The sequence below is a fragment of the Palaemon carinicauda genome, chromosome 1, assembly GCF_036898095.1.
Source record: "Palaemon carinicauda isolate YSFRI2023 chromosome 1, ASM3689809v2, whole genome shotgun sequence".
Taxonomy (NCBI): Eukaryota; Metazoa; Arthropoda; class Malacostraca; order Decapoda; family Palaemonidae; genus Palaemon; species Palaemon carinicauda.
In genome coordinates this window covers 121,484,122-121,484,655 of record NC_090725.1, presented here as the reverse complement: position 1 = coordinate 121,484,655, position 534 = coordinate 121,484,122, and positions in this window count along the sequence as shown.

Genomic DNA, 534 nt, shown 5'->3' with positions numbered 1-534 from the left:
TGAATGTGCTCTATTGATCCCTCATTTGATGTAATTAGAGAAGTTGGGAACTTGAATTAAACTAAATAATCAAGTTATTGACATCTCTTCTAAAAGGTAAGAAATCCAGGAAGTTAACCACACACATATCTTACCCTGTGTCATACCAGAAAATTTTCAATGTCCAAAATTCTTCTCAAAGAAGAATGTTTTTAAAGGAAAAGTTAAATAAGTTCCTACAATATAATGAAGTTTTTATAAATTAAGTTAAGCTTTTTAGTAATAGCTAAAAGCCAGGAAATGGTGTTTGATGTACTGTACTTCAATTCATAAGGAGGAAACATATGTAGACAAGTTACCTAATTGTGCCTCTGTAATTACCAGAGGTGACATCCTTAGTTAAAGCTTTGGAACTTGTTTTAAAAAATAAAGAAAATTATTTGTTGTATACAATGACCTAAGAGTGCCATAGACCTAATAAAGAATTTTTATTTCCAAAAGCCTTAGGATATCTTCCACATTTCTCTTGGTACATAACTTCATTTATGCTTGGTT